Source organism: Podarcis bocagei, assembly GCF_964188305.1.
Source record: "Podarcis bocagei genome assembly, chromosome: 8".
NCBI classification, from domain to species: Eukaryota; Metazoa; Chordata; class Lepidosauria; order Squamata; family Lacertidae; genus Podarcis; species Podarcis bocagei.
Window position 1 is genome coordinate 16,146,315 of NC_138133.1, and position 23,627 is coordinate 16,169,941.

The 23,627-nt window shown below is 42.6% G+C and overlaps 1 protein-coding gene across 6 annotated transcripts in view; it reads right to left on the bottom strand.

Moving 5' to 3' along the window:
* The window catches only part of CDH18 (cadherin 18), a 686,153-nt gene that overhangs the window by 166,326 nt on the left and 496,200 nt on the right, over window positions 1-23,627 (bottom strand). The window lies entirely within an intron of this gene.

A 23,627-nucleotide genomic window follows, 5' to 3' on the forward strand; every position in this document is an offset into this window, starting at 1 on the left:
GCAAAGTTCTTAACCTGAAGCACTATTTCTGGGTTAGCAGAGTGTGTAACCTGAAGCGCATGTAACCCGAGGTACCACTGTAATACTAATGAGAAATTGTCAGAAGCAGATGTCTCTGTTTAAAGTCAACTCTTTCTATGATCCTGAGTGCTAAAATGACCCATGGATTTATTCTAGACCAATGTTTCCCAAACTTTGGTCTCCAGCTGTTTTTGAATAACAATTCCCACCATTCCTGACCACTGGTCTTGCTCTAGGGATGATGGGAGTTGTAGTTCAAAAACAGCTGGAGACTCAAGTTTAGGAAACACTGATATAGATTATGAAGCTTTGTTGCTGTCCTTACAAAAATTCTGTCCATGTAATAGGAGATCCCACACTTTGACATTACTTCTATCTTCTGGATTTTAAATGCTATGCCCCTCATTTTCCATGTGCATAGTCTTTTCCAGCTGCACAAAATTATGTGGGGAGGGGTCAGTGGTGCACCCTGGTTGGCCCTTTCAACATGTGGACCTCATTCATATGTGATATTAGACACTTTCTGACACATGGGGATAGGCTAAAAAGGCACAAGAAGAAGTAGGCAAAAGAAAGACTTTAGTACATTTAAGATAAATCCTGATAGTCTGCTTAACGTCCATTTTGTGCCATTTTCCTGCCAAGAGTTTTCCCAGATAAGAACAAAATGTTGGCCATATTAAGTCCTCAGTTCTCTGCGGGGGCTAAAGGGATCTCTGCCATTCCGGAGAAAGGTGAATGGTGTCAATTTTGTGTGATGTTTTAGCTCAAAGCCTAAGGTGTGAAATCTGTCAGAGTAATAAAATCTTTGCTACATTCCATGGCTGCAAATGCCCAAATATGCTAAAATTGCCCGGGTAGCTGCTAATGGAAAACCTACATAGGGGAGAGGAGGAGAGAGAGCAAACCCCAGGCCTTGGGTTTGTAGATTGAGAACTTTTTTGTCTTTGAATGTACTTTTTACACTCCAGTTGTAAAACAGCCGCTGAAAAACGTGTCTGAGCTACCTCTGTTCCTTTCTCCTGATAAACATTTATTCAGTAAAATATACCGATTTTTGTTCTTGATTTTCTGAAGACAGTATCCAAACTCTGAAGCAGTAAGAGATTCTGTATGACTTTTTTTTATATATATAACAAAATGATCATCTCAAGTGCTTCTCTGCATCCAAGGGTTAGCATTTTATCTTTCAATGGTGGTAAAATAGAAGAAAGATAATGTCAACAAAGGTGTTGCTATTATCAAGTTTTCACATTTTTCACCCTTTCTGCTATTTTCGGTGGGACCCAGTGGTGCTCCCACAAGCCTGCTGCTAATGTTCTGAAGCAAAAAGGAAGGATGGTTTGAAAGCTTTCTCTCTCTTTTTGACCTCAATGAATTCATTCCAACAGCTTTGCCCTCACAAAAGAACAACGGACAGCCAGTCAACCCATTTTCTGGTATACCTTGAAAGGGTTCTGGTGAGGGGGCACATCAAAGCAGTTTCGGACCATTTTTTTATTTTATTTTTTGCTTTAAGGGTACTCACGAGCATGACTCTGTTGCTTCACTGTCTCTTTACCCATCCAACCCAAGTTACAGAATAGGGTTCTGATTTATAACCACTTTGCCATCCCCAGAACCACCAAGGGCTTTCAGGCTACCAGGCAAATGCATCAGCAGAGGTTCACTCAGTTTCCTAAGTGTTGGAGTCTTGGGCTTGAATTTAGGGGAGCCAGTTGCCAAGCTGTTCTTTGGTTAGCTATCCAACCATCCCTTTATGCTATGCTCACCACTATCACTCGCCAGTCCCACGTCAGGTAAGTAGGAAGAAGACTACCCTTGGAAGAATCATTTTGCTTCTCTTATTTTTCTCTGGACCATTCATTCCTCCAGCCACTTTCCCCTCTCCTCCATTTCTCTCTGATAAATCCTTTGTTCTTTCTGTGTTCCCAAGAAGCACCAGTTAGCTCATTCGGTTAGAGCAGGCTTCCTCAAACTTGCCCCTTCCAGATGTTTTGAGACTACAATTCCCATCATCCCTGACCACTGGTCCTGCTAGCTAGGGATCATGGGAGTTGTAGGCCAAAAACATCTGGAGGGCCAAGTTTGAGGAAGCCTGGGTTAGAGCATGGTGTACATCCAGGTTGCAGGTTTGATCCAGGAGCTTTCATTTCACCCCACTTATGGACTCCAGGTCCCTCTGAGCTTCCTATTGTGGAAGTCATTTGGTGTGATGTTCCCTCTGTCAGGACTCTCTGTTCACTCCAGATAGCACCCACCACCTTCTCCTCCTTTGCTTATTCTCACCCCTCACATTATGGAAGCCATGGTTTCAATTATAGCCTCACTGCCTTTCAGCCCTGCCTCCACAGTTGTGACTGCTGCCACTTCAGCTGTGGAGCAGTGCTCTACTCACGCTAGGATGGTAGTCCTCCACCCAACTGAGGCTGGCTGTGACAGCAGAGCTGGTTTCCGGGCAACTCCACGCCCACGGCAGCATGCCATGCGGTTGAGGATTCAGTGTGCATGTGCTGGTGATGCAAGTTTTCAAACAGACCACCACCACCATCATCATTAGCATTTGACAGGTAAACAATGGGCTGTGAGATGTTTAAGAGCAAAGCTACCCAAGCAAGCAGATGTGTTATGGATATGGTCTGAGAAGGCCCATACAGACTTCAATATATGACACACCAGTTCTAGGGACACAGGTGGCGCTGTGCTCTAAACCACTAAGCCTCCGTGACTTGCCAATCAGATGGTCGGCGGTTCGAATCCCCACGACGGGGTGAGTTCCCATTGCTCTGTCCCAGCTCCTGCCAACCTAGCACTTCGAAAGCACACCAGTGCAAGTAGATAAATAGGTACCACTGTGGCAGGAAGGTAAACGGTGTTTCCATGCGCTCTGGTTTCCGTCACGGTGTTCCGTTGTGCCAGAAGCAGTTTAGTCATGCTGGCCACATGACCCGGAAAGCTGTCTGTGGACAAATGCTGGCTCCCTCAGCCTGAAAGTGATATGAGTGCCGCAATCCCATAGTCACCTTTGACTGGACTTAACCATCCAGGGGTCCTTTACCTTTACCTTTTCTTTTACACTATTTATAGAGTTACACTGGAATATGCTCCACCAACATCTATGGTCATGGCCCACTCTTCACTAGTAGTGGCCCACTGATTGACACACTACCCCCTTGATTATCCATCATTTTTCTAACAATTGCATCAGGGAGAATGCAGAGCCACACTCAGTGGCCTCCACTTCGCTACTATCCACAGATTGGCATGGGAGGGAGAAGTCAAGAGCCTGCTGTTTGTCTGTAGAATACTCAAGTCATTTAGACCCCAGCACTGTCCAAGTTCCAAGTTGCATGGGGAGCCTAAGTGTATACAGTGGGCTCCCTGTGTTATTTTTCAAACACAGGGGATGGGGGCAGCAATAATACAATGGTGTGGCTATCAGCCACAGCCTCACTCGTCTTCCCCTCACATGATGCTAATCACATGAGAATAAATAATAGTCACGTCCTTAAAAGTAATTGTATATACATCAACATCCATACTGTATTTACTTTTCTTCCTCAAAAAGTTAATAATGGAGGGTATGACCCATAAAATGGGTCTCATTTGTAAAAGATGAAGGTAAAGGGACCCCTGACCATTAGGTCCAGTTGTGACTGACTCTAGGGTTGCGGCACTCATCTCACTTTATTGGCCGAGGGAGCCGGTGTACAGCTTCCGGGTCATGTGGCCAGCATGACTAAGCTGCTTCTGACAAACCAGAGCAGCACACGGAAACACCGTTAACCTCCCCACTAGAGCGGTACCTATTTATTTACTTGCACTTTGATGTGCTTTCGAACTGCTAGGTTGACAGGAGCAGGGACCAGCAATGGGAGGTCATCCCGTCGCGGGGATTCGAACCACCAACCTTCTGATCGGCAAGTCCTAGGCTCTGTGGTTTAACCCACAGAGCTACCCGCGTCCCGCACCAATTACATACATAGCACCAATTAATTTTGCTAGTGCTTAAATTTTTATGTAACCATTTCCATCCAGGAGGGGTACTGGTTTACACAATTTATCAAGAATATCTTTTTGTAAGCTGTGTGGTCCTCACTAACCATGTCCAAAACTGAAGAGATTTTAGAAGCAACTTATGCTATGGCATCGGAGATGGAGTGGGCTGTTGCCTGTTCAAAGAAAAAACCACACCAGAATTCTAGGAGGCAGGCCCACCCCCCAGGGCACACCCAGTGCATGATTCTGGTGACTATAAATCATTTTTCATTAAATGACCTGAATCAGAATCCAAGCATTAAATAAAGGCTGCAACCCTATGCACAATTACTTGGGAGGAAGCCCTACTGAACTCAGTGGGACTTACTTCTGAATAAACATTCTCAGCACTGTAGTGCATATGAATGAAACAGAATATTTTAGTTAGTCACCAATTAAATTACACAAATGCTTTTCTAGAACACACATACTTTTGGGACATATACACCAATAGTCTGCCTTTGTCCTTATTTGTCTGAAAATTTACCTGGTCTAAAATAGGAAGAAACTGGAAAATAATAGCTTCAAAGAAAACAAAATCTGAGGTGTCCCCTTTTATCAACTCAGAGAGCTTCAGTTTTTGACATATCTAATAACAGTTTGACTTCAGAATGATTTATGATGGCTCTTCAGTCTTTAACTGCCCCTTTTCTTTAGCGCATGACTAACCTGGACAGGAGAAACAAAGCCAAGTGCTCTTTGTATTTTGCAGAATGTTCCTGGGTTTCTTCTTCTTCTTCCTTGGGTCCAATTAGTTGCCTCCGTCTATTCCCCCCTCCATTGCTGGGGGAATTCATGAAATGCAATCGCTCTTAATATAATGAAAAATAGTGACGCTTTTATAGCTGAAGCTATTGTTTGTTTGCATCCAGCACAAACTCCTTATGAGGAATTTCTCTAAAATAAAGCAGGAACCTGAGCCAGGAGGGAGTGATGCACAGAGGTGCAAAGCACAGAGACGCTTTCAGGACGGTAGGGAAATTGTTGGGTTTTTAATCATGGGCTAATCAGGTTTGAAATCCTTGTGACAAATGCACTCACAATTCAGAGAGGGCCAGAGACTCCTGGGCAGAGCAATCCAAACCCCCCAATCCGCCATGATGGATTTGGATTTGTTCCTTTGCCCAGTCTTGTTTTGATCTGGTGACATCTGTCAGCAGGGAGGCCACCCAGAGAAGAGAACTCCAATGCACCCATCCAAATGGTAGGGAGCCCCTCAAGGGTAGGAAGAATGTGGAGCTGGACCAGCACAGGACATTGCCTCTGAATTTGGAGAGACCATAGAGTTACCAGCTCCCTAAAGCTGCCTCCCCTAACCTGGTGCTTTCCAGGTGTTTTGGACTATAGTTCCCATCAGCCCCAGCCAGTCAGGGGTGTTCAGAGTTGTAGTCTGAAACATCTGGCAGGGAAAGCTGTCCTCAGGTATTAACAGATAACCTGATTACTATGCACTCGGCTACAACATTTAAAAGCCAAGCATTTGAATTTCTAGATGATGAGCTTTATTTCCATCCCTAAATTCGCACATTAAAGATGAGAGCACTCACTCTGCTGGAATATATGAATTAATAGCCACAATAAGAAAGAAAACATTTTGCACCACCCCCAGTTGCCGTGCTTCTGTCATTACGTCCTGAAGCTAATTTCTAATTTCCTCAGAATCCAGCCGGAACAAAGAGACACGGCTAAAGTGCAAGTAGTAATGCCGCCATTCAATTCCGCAGGGCTTTAGATATTAATGTAAACAGGTTAATCTGGCTAAAGCCAGATTAGTTTTGCAAGACTAAGTTGCATCTGAGGCAATTAAATCCCATAGACTGCATTGTGACTAATGCGCGTGCCGATGTCCCTGTGGAAAGGAGCTAGCACATAATGCTAAGAGCAGGAAAGCTGACCTGGAAATGGCTTGGGAAATGAACGAGAACCAATATATAAAATAAACAGGATAGAAAGGGGGAGAAACTCTCAGGCAATTACTGTATGGCCTTGGGAGAGAAGGGAAACAGTGAGCTGATTTAACTCTGGTCTGCAAGCAAAATGCAGCCTAGCAATCATATAAGAGGGTCCATAAGCAGACCTGCACAACATGTGAATAACCAAACTAAAAACAGCCTCCCCACAGCTCTATAAACCTCCTGTTCCGATTATCTATCTGGGACCATAACCAGGGGGTTGGAGGAAGGATCATATGAAACTGTGTTATGCAAAGTCATTTTAGTTCAGTATTTCCTGGGCTGGGCTGGTATGCATGTCATGGTAAGCCATGAGTAATGGCTTTCCATAAATGAGCAGAATGCTCTGGCTTTGCTCCCCCTCCCCTAGTGACATATCCTCCAACATTTATCCAATGAAAATAGGGATGTCCTATTCTACAACAACAACAACAACAACAACAACAACAACAACAACAACAACAACAATTCTATTATTTTTACCCCACCCTTCTGACTGGGTTGCCCCAGTCACCCTGGGTGGCTTCCAACAGATATAAAAACATAATAAAACATCAAACATTTTAAAACTTCCTTATATGGGGCTGCCTTCAGAGGTCTTCTAAAGGTTGCATAGTTACTTATCTCCTTGGCTTGGTGGGGTCACATAACTCTATACCCTCCAACATTTCTGTAATGAAAATAGGAATGTCCTAAGAAAAAGCAAGAGATTCTGGGATCAAATCAGAAACTGGGGCAGTTTCTGTAAATCTGGGGAAATAGGGACACTTGGAGAGTCTGTAGTGAGTGTAAGAAGCCATAGGCTGCAATAGATAAATAGTTAGATGGTAGAGGTGGCGCTGTGGTCTAAACCACTGAGCCTAGGGCTTGCCGATCGGAAGGTCAGCGGTTTGACTCCCCGTGACAGGGTGAGCTCCCATTGCTCGGTCCCAGCTCCTGCCAACCTAGCAGTTCAAAAGCATGTCAAAGTGCAAGTAGATAAATAGGTACCGCTCCGGCGGGAAGGTAAACGGTGTTTCTGTGTGCTGCTCTGGTTTTGCCAGAAGTGGCTTAGTCATGCTGGCCATATGACCTAGAAAAACTGTCTGCGGACAAACATTGGCTCCCTCGGCCAGTAAAGCAAGATGAGCGCCGTAACCCCAGAGTCGTTCGCGACTGGACTTAACTGTCAGGAGTCCTTTACCTTTTGAGAGCTAGGTAGGTCAACTAGACCACAGTAAGTCACAAGCTGCTTGGGCCTGATTACCTATTTCATTTTCTGATCGGCAGAGTTTCAATGTCCCTAATTTTTCCTTTCTGCCCTTGTTCCACTATTTTGGATTCTGATCATCCTTTCACCTCCTTTTAAAGCAGGGGAAAGGAAAAAAGAACAGGGGGCATAGAATCATTCTGTTCAAGGCAAAATCACAGCATCCCTCAAGTCACCTGGTTCTGCCACTGTATTAATCATCCTGCAAGAACGTTATTCAGGGGTCTATCTCAAAACACGCACAACTCCTCATGCCCAGCTCACCCAAGGAGCAGAAATCCCAAGGTTACTGCAGGTCTTTGATCTCCTGCCATATGGCAGCTCTTAATGTGGGCTTATGTTCCACAAAAGACAGGATTAGCTTTAGAGAATGAGGATTCAGACAGGCACATTCAGGCCAGCTTCAATCCTTGCCTATGTAACATGACTCCTGGCAAGTGCCTGCGTCAACATCCTAGAAACACCGGTATAAAGGAAAAGGAGGTAATATAGACCAATGCTTGAAATTGCAAGGATATGCTCCCATTTCGCTACTCGCCACATGAATGTAATCAAGCCAGTTATGTGAACTATTTATGTACAGTAGACATAGCATGTAATTTTATAAAAATGCTAATGCACTGAAACAACAGCAGAAACCATGAGAGGCACACTACTAAGCAAGATAAATAGTACGTAATATACACAATGGAAATCCAGCTTGCTAGTGCTAAGAAACTTAGATAAAACCTCTCAGGTTTTGGTTCAGTTCTCTTCATTCAGTGGCTTGCAAATGGTGGTCCTTGTACATGCAGATCTGGAACTGCACTGCTGCCTTGGAAACTCTGGTTTCTCTCTCCTTTGCAAGTTGGGCAAAGTCATGGACTCCCAGTTATGCACAGGAGGGGGGGGGGACTCCTCACTCCTGGTCCATTTATCTTTGTCTTGCTCCCCCCTTTACCTGCACCTAGGGAACAATCCTATACACAAGATAGAATTTGTCTTAAAACAAGCCAATGAAAGTTAAAGAGATGCAGAAGACTTCCGGGTTAGTGCCTCCGGCAATGGCGGATTTCCTTTGATCGGGAGGAATCCGCTCCGTGGAAATCAGGGTCTGGACCGCCACGGCGAGGCGGAGACCCACTAAAAACCACAGGCGGGAGAAGCCTGTGGACGTGGGATTCGGCTGGCACCCTTTGCGCCTCCCCTACTCGTGGGGAAACCCGGTTTCGGGGTTCCGGAGCGATGTGGGGTGAGCGGCGCAGTGCTCGAATCGACTGCTTCTTTCACGGAGTGAAGCCGCATTGCTGTTGCCGGAGAGCACTGACAATTGGACTTTAAACAACTACCCGTTAGTAGAACGGAAAATTGGATCTTTAAACATCTTTAATTTGGCATTGAAACGGGAAGGCTTGAAACAGGAAGTCCGCCTTCCTCTTTTGTAAATAGACTGAAGCAAAGACGTTGCAAACTAAAGCCTGGAAAGCATTTTGTAAAGGATTAAATCTCCATCGGTTAAAATTACTAAACCCCCCTTGAAAGCAGGAGAAGAGGGGGGAAATTCTAGATCGCCTAAGCCTGCAGGAGAGTGAAGAAAGATAAATTACCACCGTTTTGAACCTGGGAACGGGCTGTCAGTAAGATCGACGCTTTGGGAAAGTTCATTGACTGTGAATAAAACGTATGTTGACAGATAGTTAAATAAGAGAAATATATTGTTTCCATTGTTTCCTTTTGCATTTAAAAAGGAGCAAAAGTAACTGAAAATCGAACTAACTTTGTTGCTGGATCTGCGTTTAAAAGGACGGATACAAATAGAAATTGTTTCCCCTAGAGGGAGCTTTTGAAACTGTTGCAGGAGAGGAGCTGGGGAATTTTCCAGCTGTAGAGATTAAAGACCGTGAGAATCAGAGATTGACCTTGGACAAAAATGTTGACAGAAGAAGCCTTAGTGATTGCATTTTGCAAGACAAGTGCTTTATTGGAACAGCTTCATGAGAAGATGATTATTAAAATTGACAATTTGGGACAAAAAAATGACTGATTTGGGACAAAAAGTGAATACCTATACAGAAACAACTCAGGAATTGATTCAGGAATCTGTTTTGACATGGCAAGCTGTGGAGAAGACGAAGGAGAAAGCTGTTGTTGAACCTCAAGTAATTCAAGTGGAGAGAGCCCCGGCCTTACAGAGGCAATTTGATGAACATAAGCTGTTGCCTTTTACGATTGAATCTAGAGAAAGCCAGATTTGGAGGGATGGAGTCCCGCTTGGATTGGAGAAGGAAAGTTGGATAGATCCCCTTATGCAGGGATGTTCTGGCTTTTGGGATCTGGATTTGGGTCAGAGGGAAATTGGAGTTGGGGGGGCCTTTAGCTTTGGAGGGATTTTGAAGCATGCTCTGAAATATCTTTTGGACTTTAGTTCTGACTATGGAGAATGGGCTGACCTGTCGAGAAGGAATAAAGACATTGTTAGGTTGGAGTTTCCCCGAGATCTACTCCTCAGTGCCAAAGGAAGGAAACTAAGAACAAGATCAGCAGAAGATAAAGTAAAGTACATGTATAAATATGAAGAAGATCTGCAGAAGGGACATGGAAAAGAGTTAAGAGCCTCGGATAGAAGATCACCAGGTTGATGGACCATATGGAATTGATTGAAAGGACTGACAGAATCCGGGACCAGGGAGAAGAGACGGTGGAAGAAGATTGGAAAAAAGTTTAAAAACTTTTGTAAAATTAATGAGTGTTAGAAAAATGTTGGAATGAAATTATATGGCTTTAGTAGAAATGTTATAAGGAGTTAAGTATAAATAAGTTTTAGGGTTTTAATGGTAAGATAAGGTTAAAATAAATTAAGACAATTAAATGACAGAAAACAGTGAAAGATGGAAAGGATTTGCTGAAATAATAAATAACTAGAACACAAAAAAGGGAGGTGTGAGGAGGTCGATGAAACAAGTTAATGAAAGATAAGGATATGGAAATACTGGATGTGGTTTTAATTGTTTTTGCTTTTGTTTTTGTTTTGATGTATTGTGTCTTTTGGGGTTTTTTTGTTTTTATATGTACTGTAATGTATTGATTTGTATTGTTTACTTTTTCTCTTTCTTTTCTATTTCTTTTTGTAATTCTTAAACTCTTAATAAATATTATTTTTTAAAAAAAGAAAGAAAGTTAAAGTGATGCTAAGTTACACCAGAGCCAAACTTGGTTCAGCAGTGGGAATACTTCTGGCTGAGATGACCTAAGTGTGTTAGATGCATAACAGGTCTCTAAAACTGAATTACACTACCCTTCCTGCTAGTTTAACTTATGCCAGGTTGATAGGTCATGTGACTGAGTTGAACAGGGTTAGGAACCAGCCTCAGGGCCCCACCATACCACACCCATTTCTTGGGGCTTATACCAGTTTAGAACCCAACTAGCCTTGTCCCAGTTGGCTGGGTCCTGGCTGAGCCAGGATGAGGGGGGCAAACTGGCTGGTGTATTTCTGGCTGAGTCGAGGAACCTTGTGGCTGAGCCAGAGATCTGTTGAAGCCTAACCCTCTAATGCTGGTGGATCTTGTTATAGGATTGCTCCCTTAATGTGTGAAAGAGCTTTCCCTCCTTTAAACTAGGTTTCCCTGCCTTTGACAATCAGTGTAATTCAAACACCTGATTTTCCCATTTTTTAAAATGAAACTTGGGATGAGAATGGAATGTCTTAGGATTCTGGTAATAAAGCCACGTGGCAAAATTATTCATGTCATATCCTAGGGGTCCTGCTAATAAAAATGCAAGTAGCATGAGCATGAATGAATGACCAGGTGGCTAATGTTCAGGTGGTTGGGAGACTGGGTGTTAGCACACTGAACTTAAATATTAAACATAATACAATAGTTTACTATACTTTGACTGGAGTGGGGAAATGGATCCAGCAGGTGGGCCAGCTCCTGATCTCCTCCAGCCCCCATGGGCCATTATGATAAGTGTCACCATGACATCAGCTGCAGCAAATTCCTTTGCCTGCACAGCATAAAACCAAATTGGGGAAGGAAGGGCTCAAAGGTTTGTAGTGTCTGCTGGACAGTTGAATGGGAGCATCTACAATCCTGTTTCCTTTCTGTAGGTGGTTTGAATTCAAATCACGTGGGCAAGGCTTTGGTGTTGGCAGATGCTGGCAGGTGATAACTATCCAACCATAGCTGACAGGTGACACCTGCAAACCACTCTTTCAACCAGAAGCCACATTTTTACCTGCCTCAAACCTGGTGTCATATATGCAACATCAGGTATAGGGCAGGTAGGCATGACTTGGGGAAAATGCTATTGGGACCAAATTATAACCCCCGCCGGGCTGAATTTGACCCATGCTTCAGAGGCTTTCCATCACTGCTCTCTGATCTGGGACCATGTTCAAGGGATGGGCCTCCCTCACAACAGCCTCCCTCACAACAGCACTTTAATAATAATAATAATAATAATAATAATAATAATAATAATAATAATAATTTATTCGTACCCTGCCCATCTGGCTGGGTTTCCCCAGCCACTCTGGGCGGCTTCCACAAAGACCAAAAATACACTAAGATGTCACACATTTAAAACTTCCCTGAACAGGGCTGCCTTAAGATGTCTTCTGAATGTCAGGTAGTTGTTTATCTCTTTGACATCTGATGGGAGGGCGTTCCACAGGGCGGGTGCCACTACCGAGACGGTCCTCTGCCTAGTTCCCTGTAACTTGGCTTCTCGTAGTGAGGGAACTGCCAGAAGGTCCTCGGCGCTGGACCTCAGCATCCGGGCAGAATGATGGGGGTGGAGATGCTCCTTCAGGTATACTGGGCCGAGGCCATTTAGGGCTTTAAAGGTCAACACCAACACTTTGAATTGTGCTCAGAAACGTACTGGGAGCCAATGTAGGTCTTTCAAGACCAGTGTTATGTGATCTTGGCGGCCGCTCCCAGTCACCAGTCTAGCTGCCGCATTCTGGATTAGTTGTAGTTTCCGGGTCACCTTCAAAGGTAGCCCCATGTAGAGTGCATTGCAGTAGTCCAAGCGGGAGATAACTAGAGCATGCACCACTCTGGCAAGACAATCTGCGGGCAGGTAGGGTCTCAGCCTGCATACCAGATGGAGCTGGTAGACAGCTGCCCTGGATACAGAATTGACCTGCACCTCCATGGACAGCTGAGAGTCCAAAATGACTCCCAGGTTGCGCACCTGGTCCTTCAGGGGCACAATTACCCCATTCAGGACCAGGGAGCCCTCCACACTAGCCCGCCCCCGTCCCCCCAAACAGTACTTCTGTCTTGTCAGGATTCAACCTCAATCTGTTAGCCGCCATCCATCCTCCAACCGCCTCCAGGTACTCACACAGGACCTTCACCGCCTTCACTGGTTTAAAGCAACATGACAAATGTGGAAGCAGAATGCAATGGTCAATGATTTCATTGACAGACTCATAAGTGAGAAATGGTATTTTATTTCCCAATGTTCCTTTAAGACATTCTATGGACCAATCTAGTGCTATCTCCCAGAACCAAACTTCATGAAAGCTCCTCCATGTTGCTTAATTGGAAGAAATTCCAGCAATGGCAGCCTTTCTCCATAACTGCATAGGTAACACGTACCCTCATAGGTTGGCAGTTTGGCAGTGCAGAGTTGGGGAGCAACTGAATGATATCTTGACCCCTATAAACATACATTTATAACTAATCCCAAACACCAGCACTTGAAGCCACCCCCCCTGCACCTCAGAAGTCTTTGCTTTTTTTCTATAGAAAAAAGGGGCGTTAAAAATGGCTGGAACAGGCTCTCCAGATTTTCTTCCCCTTTAAAGATGAGGAACCTGACCCAACTATGGCTTCCAAATTCCATAGCCTATTTTAATGATATATATGATGCAGATATGGACAATCTCATAGGCAATAACTTTCTTTTATCTATAACAGGGACTATAAATTGAGAAGAAACTATTTCCTCAGTTCAGCTGGCAAACAGAAAAACAAAATTGCAATTGACCCATCTGGCGAATGAGATTTTTGAGTGCACAGCAAATGATTTGATAGAAACTGTCTAGGAAGACAGAGCAGAGATAGTATTTGCTTTGGTGTCTAACACAATAGCAAGCAAGCGCCAGTTTCTGTCTCAAGATTTACTCATTTAAAGTCCATCCATTCCTGGTACTTTGGAGGAGCCTGAGTAATAGCTAGGACATGCTGACGCATAAGTAAGAGGCTTCAAAATAACATCTAAGAGCATGGAGTTTGATATTAAGTGATCAACAATGTTGGTTACCTTTAATTCAAACTGTGGACAAGCTTCTGAGCACAAAGAGCAAAAGCAGCCATGTGTTAAAACATGTCAAACAAAATGAGATCCCACAGATGGTACACAACACCAGTGCAGTTAGGGGAAATGTACAAAACTAGCTCAAATATATGTTGGAAATGTAAGGAAAAGGAGGGGACATTTTATCATATGTGGTGGGATTGTAAGGTAATTTTAAAAAAATTGGGAAATGATATACAACGAATTGAAGAAAATGTTCCATTTAACATTTGTTTAAAAACCTGAAGCATTTTTATTAGGGATTGTAGGGAAAGATCTGCCAAAAAAACTGAAAAACATCTTCATGTATGTGACAACGGCCGCAAGAGTTTTAATAGCACAAGGATGGAAGACTTAAGAAACCCCAACAAAGAATCATGGCAAGAAAAATGGATGGACTATGCAGAACTCGCAAAACTGACATACAAGCTACGGGACAAGGATAACTGTGACTTTAAAGATGAATGGGAACCCTTTACAAAGTATCTGAAGATGCAACAAAGCGAACTGGACTCCTTGGCTGGTTTTGAATAAACATTCACAAACCTTTTATTGATAATAATCAGCTAAATAGTTTGAGGATCTATACAACTGTTTAACATGCAGAAAACAGCATTTTTAGAGAAATCAAAGACTGGAACTGAGGGAAGTCGGGGGCGGGGGCGGGTGGGTTTTGTGTGGGAGGGGGAGGGAGGAAAAATGGGGAAAAATAAGGATTATATGTTTCTGGATAATATGTTTTGTTTCAATTTTGAATAAAAAAGTTATTTAAAAAGACAAAAAACAAAACAAGATCCCTTTCTCTCCCAGAATTATCTGTGTACTTGGCCCTGATCTGCATATTTGCTTTCAGCAGTTAGTTCTCTTGTTAATAAACTCCCAGATGAAGACGAGGGTTGTTTGTCCCTCCTTTCTTTCAAATGGAGATCCAAGAGCTTGTTTGTTTTTCAGGAGATCTTTTGCTGTGGATTCCGGATTGCCAGTTGCTATTTTATTGCTCTCTTAGTGCCTATTGTTTTAATTTTTGACTCCTTTCAATATCCTGAAGTACTGGAACACAGGAAGCTGCCTTAAACCAGGTCAAAATCTTTGTGCATCTAATGGAATATTGCATATTCTGATTGGCAGTGACAAGCCTTGTTTGCTGCTTCTTTTTAGTGGGAGATATGTTGAGAATTCCGTTCCACCTTAAGGAACAGACATGTGAAATTGTTGTGTGTCACATGTCTGTTTACATTCCAGCACAGCTTTTGCTCTTCCCTGTTCTCTCTGAGACGACATGAGAGAGACAACATGTTTCTTTGTCTTGATTTATGATAATAAATCTGTAGTTATAGTATGACTTCACAAGCCTCATGCCTATTCTCTGTGTGCAGTACACTCTGCTAATAGCATGCCCTGGCTTTTCCATATATTTATGTTGTGAACTGCCCTGTGATCTTTGGATAAAAGGCGGTATACAAATTTTAACAACAACAACTCACTTGCACTTGAGGTTTTGGCTTCAGGTGTTTTGGATAAAATGTTGGTGGCAACTATAGTGTCAGTAAGACAAGGAAAAGAAAACTGTTTGGACTAGAACAGTGACTTGCATCTGCATCCTGGGAATCATTTCTGGACTCAACTTCTCAGGAACTTTTTGCTTCTGCTTTCGAACCCATGTGAATTGAAGAGGGTTGTGTGGTGCATTCTCTATCCCATCCTATCTTTGGGGCCCTGCCATAATCTTGAATCTGTCCTAATATGCACCCTGCTATAATGTACGGCAGGCTTCCTCAACCTTGGCCCTCCAGATGTTTCGAGAGTACAATTCCCAGCATCCCTGACCACTGGTCCTGCTAGGTAGAGATCATGGGAGTTGTAGGCCAAAAACATCTGGAGGGCCGAGGTTGAGGAAGCCTGATGTAGGGCAATGTCAGGAGCGCTAGACACAAAGCTGACTTTCAGGGAAGCCAGTCCACCATTTCTGAACAACCCTGGAATTTGGAGGAACGTAGTCTGAAAATCACTGAGCTGGGACAAGCGAGCGTCCACTGAGAAAGAAAAAAGGTACGATCAGCAAAATGCCTAAAAATGCAGAGTGCGCTAGCAACTGGCAGCTCTCAGGGCTGAATTCTTTCCATTTAACAGGCAGTGAGAGCTCTGATATCAGTTGCAGAGCAAAAGAGCATACGTTTGTGGGGAAAATAAATGGGTCAGCAACCCAGCATTACCACAGGCTGCTCATGCAGATGTTCTTGATTTGAGCCACTTTAGACACACTGATAAACCAGCTGTTTTCTCTTGTTTTTGCTTTTGCTTCCACAGGCAAATATGGAGAGTCAGTGACTTGTTCTACTTATCCTCTCCCTATGCATAAAGCAGCACTGATACCATTGGATAATACTGCAGCAAGAGGAAGCTCAGAGAAATTCTCCAACTGCAAAACAGCAATGCAGCCAGCAAAATCCCATGGTTAAGATTATTTGGGTCTCCAGTGGACCAAAAGTGAAGAAAGCCAGCTTAATATAGGGATGTTGCAATGCTAAACAACATGCGGATTCAAACAATGGCACAGAGAAAAGAACTGAGTACACAGAGGAATGAAAATTACTATTATTAATGCAGCTGGACTGCTGACTGAACAAGTACAATATAGAGACTTCTTTGAAATATAATAATAATATAAAGTATAAAAAATGCACTTGAAAGAGAGTCAAGGAATGTTTTAAAATAACTATAAAGATTACAAGCACCATTTAAGATGTGTGTATGCCAAACTACCGGTAAACTAAATCACCCCAAAGCAATCTATCTTAAGAATATTTGTCATGATTTCTTGTTGCACTTCATAATGACTGCAGTAATAGTGAAAGTCATGCTTCCCCACCTTTCAGGTGATAGGATTTGCAGTTTTGGCATACCTACTAGCGTACGGGGTCATTTAATGTTGTTGATAACAAAATTCACTCAGTTCGCAGAGCCAGTAAATACAAGCATTCCTGGGGAACAATCACATGTGCTCTGAAACTCGACGTGGGACAAAGTGTAGGATGGGTCTTCCTTGCCCTCTCTAAATGAGGCTGCTGTTTTACAACAATATACAATTCAAATCCATTACATAGTTAAAATATCACAAAAACACCAACCCAAACTAACTTTTTTAAAAATGGTAACAACTTCACAGAAAAATGGCTTGGTGAGACTTTAAGGGTGAAACTGTATATTTTTGCCTCCATTGTGTGGAATGACACAATTTCCAGTGAGAAAAGAACAGGGGCCAAGCAGGTGCTTAAAAATAAATTAATGATGATGATGATGATGATGATAATAATAATAATAATAATAATAATAATAATAATAATAATAATAATAATAATAATAATAATAATAATATAGTATTTATACCCCACCCATCTGGCTAGGTTTCCCCAGCCACTCTGAGAGGCTCCCAACAGAATATTAAAAACACAATAAAACATCAAATATAACATCAAGTGAAGTTTTTCACTGTCTTCTAAAAGTCAGATAGTTGTTTATTTCCTTGACATCTGGTGGGAGGGCGTTCCACAGGGCGGGCACCACCACCAAGAAGACCCTCTGCCTGGTACCCTGTAACCTCACTTCTTGCAGTGAGGGAACTGCCAGAAGACCCTCGAAGCTGGACCTCAGTATCCGGGCTGAACGATGGGGGTGGAGATACTCCCCTGCCCCCGCTTGCCACTGCTCCCTGTCTTTATTCCTCTCCCAACTGTTTTCCCACCAGTTCATATTTCAGGCCCATGTTTGTGCTGATGGAAATCTATGACCAAAGCAATGGAGTGAGCAGCTGGGGAGTGAGGCAATAGCTGAGAGAAAAATTAGTTGCAACCCTGCCCCATTGCTTCACCAGTGAAAACCACGTCCTTCCAGCATCTGGGCTTTGAAGATATCTGGCAGTGGTAGAACATGTATGAGGCGGCTTCAAAGCTGTGGTGCTGTACTCCAGAAAGCTCTAGAATTAATATCTCACAAACAGGGGCACAGCAGCAGGGTTCTACATCTTTTTGCAGAACTCACCACTGCACCTGCCACTACCACCGTCACCTGCCCTCTCTCACTGTAGTAAGGATTGGGCTTCCCTACGAAGTTCACCCCTCTCCAGTAATCACCCATTTCAGTTCTCAATAGCCAGTAGCTTATTCTCCTCAACAGCTACTGCACTGTAGGAGAGGAGAGGAAGCATATGAGGCACATGTTCCTCTTTCTTAGGGTCACTGATCACTTGTCTACCCACTGAAACATACAGATGGGAGGAAGCCACCACTGCCTATGCGCAGTGGCCTAGCGTGAGGAGCTGGGTGGCAGGAAAACAGATGGAGTAGGCCTGCACATTCAATTGCCTAAGGGCATCTGCATCACTAAGGAGATTGCAGCTGCAGAGATAAGAAAACAAGAGTCATTCTGTTCGCTGGAGAGGTCACTTCCTGGTTTGCATGGAGAAACAGTTTTCAATGGAGCCCAGCGATGGAAGTGCACAGCTGTATTGAGGCAGCACCAGGTGTTGAAATTTTGCACCCCTAACAATTGTGTGCCTGAGCAACCCTGTGCCTCAACCCTTCTGCCACTACTTGTGCCTATAGTGTTATGAAACTTGCATTTGAAGAACAGGAGGGTTGTTAAGACGTTCAAATTAGGGTTCATCCTAATTAGATCTCCCTGCTGCTTTCCCCTGGGGAAAGCCGAGCTTTAATGCTCAACCAGAGCAAATGTCAATGGGGTTTTCTCCAGATTCATGTTTGCCCTGATTTAAAGCTAAAGAGCAGGTTTCCCCTAGGAAACAATTAGGGCAAGGGGGGAAACTGCTTGGGCTCATTCCTAGAAAACACAGTTCAGGACCTGTGCTTCCTCAATGCAGGAGACGTATGGACGAGCCCTTTGTAAATATCTCCAGCCAGGCCTGTTTGACAAATCCTTTGTTATATAAGCTAAGGGCACTGTGCTGCCATAGAAACTAAATAGCTGGAGACACTTCTGGAAGATGGAGGACCTGTATGATAAAAGAGGCATATGCAATTCTCCTTGGCATTCCAGGCTGGAGGTGATATCATATATGTGTGAATAGGAGAAAAAGAATGGCAGTGAAGTGTCCAATCCGGCCTGCGCTGGTTGGTTTAATCCGGCCCCTGTGGCAGTTTATTTCCTGGGGTAAAATCCTAAAAAAAGGCCAACAACTTCAATCCTAAAGAAAGGTCAACAACTTTACTTTGGTCGGCCTTTTGGTCAGCCCTCACGGCCCTTCACTTCATCAAATCTGGCCCTCTTAGAAAAAAGTTTGGACACCACTGCCTTATAAGAATGTGAGGTGAAGCAAATTTTAGCCCACCACATGAGCTTTGGGACATCTGTTGGAATTAAGCTGTATTTAGACATGTCTTCATCTCTCTGTGTGCATGTGTAAACCATGTATCACAAAAAACGCCATTAAGCCTCCAGAGAGTTACAATGAAACTACCCCAGATATACACCCCTGGAATTTTCACTGCTTGGTGAATGAGGGCATTTTCCAAGGTTGCTCCAAATCCTGCTCACACATGCAAAAAACCCACAGATAATAACTTGCAGGAGGAGATTCTGAAAATTTCTTTTTTCAGAAAATGAGGTATCTGAACACATCTAAATGAAGAGGAGGGGGATGTCAGAATTATCACCTCCTCACCTGAGATCACACTTAGATTAGGGAGAATTTAAACCCCCTCCATTACACACACCAGTAATTGTACAGAAGCTAAGACTGATTCCACAAAAAGAGCCACAGATACATAGGCAGAAATGAAGAAGCTATGACCCTCCAGATTATGTTGACCTACATCTCCTATCATCCATAATCACTGACCGTGCCACCTGGGTCTAGAGTGGGTTGAAGTCCAACACCCCTGATTTAACCGGGCCTGGAAACTGGATGTCAATGGCACCCAGTGTAGCTGAGAAAAGAATGGTGTGCTCTCAGTCAAACAGAGTAACAGGCAAGGTATCTGAAATGTCTTCAAGCCCACAAAAACTTTGCCAGAGGAGAAAGAATCAAGTGCATTCAAAAACCTGGAATAAAATGGCTCATGAGAAAATACACATTTGAGCGATCTTCTCTCTCCCTGAACAACTCAGTTTGCAGAGCGAGGAAGAACATCAGGCCATATGTCATTGACAGGAATATAATCACAGGGTATCAGGCAAACGCAAATGTAAGCAAATAGGGGGGAAATGAATATTAAACATGAATATTTACATAATTATATCTATTAAATTGACAACGTACGAACATACGAATTGCCTTGCTGAATTAGATCAAAGATTTGTCTAGCCCGTCATTCTGTCTCCAGGAAAGGTCCCTGGGAAGCTCATAAGCAGGCAGCCGTCATCGGCTTGTTCCCAGCATTCAGTAATCAGAGGAATGCAGAATCTGAGCTTGAAGGTTTCGCCACGATTAGCTGTCACAGAAACAGCCATCAACAGGTCTATCCTTGATGAATTCGGATGATCCAACATTTGATCCTGACTCAAAATATTTACCTAGCTAGAAATTTGGAGGGGCAAAAGTGCCCTCTAAAATTAAATGAAGCAGAGCCTTCCGTCACTGAAGCGCCTCATTCACAGTTCCTGCCTTGACTAATTGGCCGAGCAACTTCGCAGGTTGCCAAAGCCCCACAGTGGAAGGCTCCTGGGGGAATGGAGAACTGCCCTGGGCCAGGCAGCCAAGGCAGCTGTTGTGGGCTGTGCACCTAAGGCTCACCATTGCCGTCTGCCTGCTGACGCTTCTACCTGGCTGGGTATTTTCAGATTCATAAGGTAAAGGACCCCTGGATGGTTAAGTCCAGTCAAAGGCGACTATGGGGTTGCAGCACTCATCTCACTTTCAGGCCAAGAGAGCCGGTGTTCATCCACAGACAAATTTCCAGGCCATGTGGCCAGCATGACTAAACCGCTTCTGGCGCAACAGAACACTGACTGAAACCAGAGCGCATGGAAACACCGTTACCTTCCAGGTGCAGCGGTACCAATTTATCTACTTGAACTGGTTTCCTTTGAACTGCTAGGTTGGCAGGAGCTGGGACAGAGCAACGGGAGCTCACCCAGTTGTGGGGACTCGAAGCACCGACCTTCTGATCAGCAAGCCCAAGATAAGGTTACCAGACTGCCCCGTTTCCTGGGATCAGTCCCCGGATTTACACATCTGTCCCCAAACAAAATCCATTGAAGTTGAACTGCAGAGTTTTGAGAAATTAAAGGATAAAGTGCGAGATTGGCTACATTATGCTCAGATCAGGGAGGTTTTTAATTTGGATAAAAAAACAGGTTTCCAGGTGGAAAAATCGAAATTAGAGACAGAACTGTTAGAATCTAAGACCAAGGTACTTTCAAAAATGTATAACTTGCTGTTGAAATGGAACACTCAGGATGAAACGGTCAAATCAGCTATGATAAAATGGGCACAGGACATTGGGCATAATATTATGTTTGCTGACTGGGAAAAGTTATGGACCACCGGAGTGAGGTTCACGGCATGCAATGCCTTGAAAGAAAATATTATGAAAATGATATACAGGTGGTACATGACCCCAGTCAAGCTTGCAAAAATATATCACCTGCCCGATAATAAATGTTGGAAATGCAAAGGAACTGAAGGAACATTCTTTCACCTCTGGTGGACATGTCCAAGGGTGAAGGCTTTCTGGGAAATGATCTATAATGAATTAAAAAAGGTATTTAAGTATACCTTCCTTAAGAAACCAGAGGCCTTCCTTTTGGGCATTGTCGGCCAAGGGGTGTTAAAGAAGGATAGAACTTTCTTTATGTATGCAACAACAGCAGCAAGAATACTCATCGCAAAGCACTGGAAGACACAGGACTTGCCCACTCTGGAAGAATGGCAGACGCAACTGATAGACTACATGGAACTGGCTGAAATGACTGGCAGAATTCAAGACCTGGGAGAAGAGACGGTGGAAGAGGACTGGAAAAAATTTAAAGACTATTTACAAAAACATTATAAGCTGTATGAATGCTAAGAGAATGCATGATAGAAAACAACACGGCATCAGTAATTTAGTTGTAAGATGTACGAATAAGTGATGTTTAAGAAAATGATGAAATTCAAAGTAATATTATGTTTCAGTTAAGCAGTTCAGTATATGATAAAAATATTGGAAATTTGGGACATAATATTCGAGAACTATAAAATAAGAATTGAAATAAGGTAATAAATTGCTGCTTATAACTATATGACTGAGAACGCAGGAAAGGGTGATGTGAGGAAGTCCAAAGATTATGAAAATATGATTTATGGATAAATTGATTTTGTTGTACTTTTTTTCTTTTCATTTTATGTTTATTCTTTAAATTTCTTCTGTTCTCTTTTGTTTTGCTGTACGGTGATGGTATTGTATATGTTTGTTGGTTTGTTTTTTGTTTAAAATCTGCAATAAATATTTTATTAAAAAAAAACAAAATCCATTTAAGTTGAAAAGTGTCCCTGGATTCATTGAAAAAAATCTGGTAACCTTAGCCCAAGAGGCTCAGTGGTTTATACCACAGTGCCACCCGCGTCCCACTCATATATCTGATATGGCCAGTCTGAAGTTGCTTCTGGAGATAAAGGTACAATTGTGAATATAAGGGCCCACCGTTGCCACTACCAAAAGATAGCTATGATGTGGTACAGGAACTCTGTTCAGGGTTTTTTTTCTTTGAGAATTAGATGAAAACCAGGTTCAGAGGTCCTGAATATAGCTATCAAGAAACATACTTTGCTCCTGATACTTCTGTGATTGTCAGCTATCAGCCATGGTTATGCTGAAACTCCAATCCAGAGTTTGATGCAAACATTAAAATAATCCCTCTGGAGTATTTGCCTAAGGCCATTATAAAAAAACAGAGTAACATTCAGCATTCAGTGAAATCTATCAACTTTACGAGCCTGGGAAATATATTTAAAAAGGCATCAACACATTCTAAGGTTACGATAATAGTAACTTTGAAGAAAGATGGATTCCTCACATTAGAAGAATTAAGGATAAGAATGGATGCAGAAAAGTCTCAGTGGTGCTAATATTTGCAACACAGGAGTTTCATCAACAAACATCTAAAAGGGGGAAAGATAAACAAGGATTTAACAACATTTGAGAAGATTATCAAGCAGAGAAGAAAATTCCCAAAGGTGTCGTCTGCCATATGCTGGTTGCTGTTAAGTCTAAGGAAGTAGTGTTGGTAGTGAGTTTAAAATTAGCTGGAAAGAATAATGCAGAGAAATATCTCAGGAGAACGGAAATGCATACTTAGAACAAATATACAATTGTCGTCATGAATAAGTGTTAGAGAAAAGTATATTAACTATATTAATAGTTACTGTATCATTGCCATTTAATATGCAGTGACTTGGAAAAATGTATCCATATCTTGAGACACATTATTGGAAATGTGTGTTTATGGGTGCTGATTTAATGCACACCTGCTGAGGGAGTTAAAACTTATTCAGAGATGATTATTCAGGTCTTTGCATATATACTCTCTCTTGATCAACTTCTAATTCTATGTGGATACATGTAAAAGGATATTCAATCAGAACATGGAAAAACAGTAAGGAATTTGTTGAATGCTGCAATAAATTTTGTGGTCATAAAATAGTGAATATCTAAAATGCCCTCAATTAAGGAATGGATAATGAGGATAATAATATATTGTAACAATGGTTAAGCTAATAGAGCTTGCTAGATTAAAATGAAGGAAGGTTGCAGAAGGAACAGTTTGAGAGGTCATGGTACCTATTTGTGGTTTATATAGTACCCGTTTATATAGTAGTAATATAATCTATAATTTTTATCCTTTTTCACAGCTGACATGAGCAACATGAGGAATTTTAAAACTGAATGTAGGGATACATATTGTATTATGGTAAGTGAGCATGACTTAGGGCTATTTTTACACTTATGTGGTAAAATTATTAAATATATAATATATTAAATAACATGTGGGTGTATTATGAATGTTTTATAGGTTTCATGGCTGTCCCAACTGTAGCAGAGATTACATTGTGTTTCAATATGACCCTTTTTTGAGGAATC